Source organism: Etheostoma spectabile, chromosome 20 (assembly GCF_008692095.1).
Source record: "Etheostoma spectabile isolate EspeVRDwgs_2016 chromosome 20, UIUC_Espe_1.0, whole genome shotgun sequence".
Classification (NCBI taxonomy): Eukaryota; Metazoa; Chordata; class Actinopteri; order Perciformes; family Percidae; genus Etheostoma; species Etheostoma spectabile.
Window position 1 is genome coordinate 25,251,882 of NC_045752.1, and position 2,143 is coordinate 25,254,024.

Sequence of the window (2,143 nt, forward strand, 5' to 3'; positions counted from 1 at the left end):
GCCCAGCACCCATCAACTATTGTCTTTAAAAACATCCAGAAAACATGCATATACAGATACAGACACCTCCACACTTTTAGTGGGTCAAAAATGATGATGAGAAGAATTGTCTTTGCTTTTGGTAAAATACTGCATATCATTTAAAGGATCTGCATGAATTAACCTTCCAGAGGTTTCCTTCAGGGAACTCTCAAACCTTACAGAGATTTCTGAAGCTTCTGTGGTCTCCACAGCCACATGAAGCCCAGTTAAATTTGAATATATACAGTATATATATAATATTATTTGACTATTACCATTGGTATTATTATTATTATTGTTACTTTGATTTTTATTGATTATATCTACTGTTGTTGAATTTATACTGTATATAATAACTTTGTGTGATGCTTTGGCAATATTGTTTTTGTTGGATTTATGCAGGTAACAGATGATCGTCAAGGGCCTACTATTAACGGCTCCTGGTTCAGAACATACACAACTAAAAAGAGTTAGGGTTAGGGTTACATACAATCAATCATGCATGGTGCAAACACTAACAGATCCAGTCTGGCTATGCTTGCTTGCTAATTTCATGGCAAGAAACAAACAAACCAACACTCTAGATGTGTCTATGGCAGGGTACAACGTTAGTGTGCATCATAGTGCTCCTGCACTTCTTCTTCTTCTTCTTTTTCTTCTTTGTTAACTGTTATTTTTCTGACAGCATTCAGGGCAGGCAGGGTGCTAGCAAACATCTATTCAAGTGTGTTTCTTTGGACGCACTTCATCCCACTTTAAACAAATCCTTAAACCAACAACTGAAACAAGTTTTCAGTCTTCAGAATTGACATGGATGTTAAAGTCTCCCAGGAGAAAATCTGACAGGTCTGAGGGGAATGCAGTGTTGGGCTTGGGTGGCGGTAAATGACAGCTACAACCAGGGGTTGGAATGCGAGGGATCTGTCACAGTTCAGCAGGAGGACCCAAATGCAAGACTCTCCCAGGCAGAAGTTCAGACAAACACGCTTTATTTGGACTCTACAACTTTAACACATTTGAAAATCTACAAACAAACAGGACTCAAACAGGACAAACGGGGAGATGAACCGACAAAGGAAAGAGGATCAGAGGGGTGTAGAAATGCACAGACCAATTAACAGGAAGAGGAGGAAGACAGAGGACTGGACAAACCTAACAAGACCTAATTAGGAACAGGTGAGAGCAGAGACGGAGGGAAACTAACAAGACAGGAAGTGTAGACCATATAATGGGATGGGCGGAGACAAACCCACGCGACAGACAGGTAACCCCAGAAAACGGGAAACAGCAACCGCACAAAACGCAACACAATATACAAAATGGCCACCAGGTTGGCACAAAGGCAGGCATCCTGACAGGATCTGCAAATGTCCAGATGATTTTTTCCATGTATGAATATCCAGGTGTGATAGATAGACATTTATTGATCCTTTTGGAAATTCATCTTGCACCATACAGCTCATCAGATAGATCAGTTAGGTAAACAATAGTGACAATTGTGAATATATACAATAGTGTCCAAATTCCCTGGGCAGGTAGTAAGGCCTAAAAGACAGGGATAGAAGTTCAATATCCTCCGGGCAACAAGAGTCTCTGAGTGTCCCTGGTTAATGTAAACACACACTCTCCCCCCCCCACCCAGTCTGTTGCCCGTCACCTGTGGATCACGGTCCAGTCTTATAGGGTCGATAAATAATCTTGTGTATAGAATTGTCAACAGACCACCTGAGCCACGTCTCAGTAAAGCACAGCAAGACTTTCTCTGTTCTCTGAGAGGTCCTCACTGCAGTCTGTAGCTCCGTGAGATGCTTGGGCAGAGAGCGGGTGTTTTCCAGAATCACCGTGGGTAGAGATGGCCATCCTCTTCTCCTTTTCGGTGTTTTTGTGTCTCTCCTGCATTCCTCAGGTAGGTCGAGTGGAAAGTCCTGTTAGACGCATCTTTCCTCCTTTCAACTTCTCTCCTCACTCAGCACTTTACCAGTCTATGTTGGTGTTGATAAGTGGGTTTGTGCCGAAAAAACAACAAAAATGGCTTAGTTTGCAGGTAAGGAAGTTGGCACCAGGTACAGCTAATAAAGTTCGAACAGGTAGAGCTGTCAGAGCTTTCAATTGGGAGAGCTAG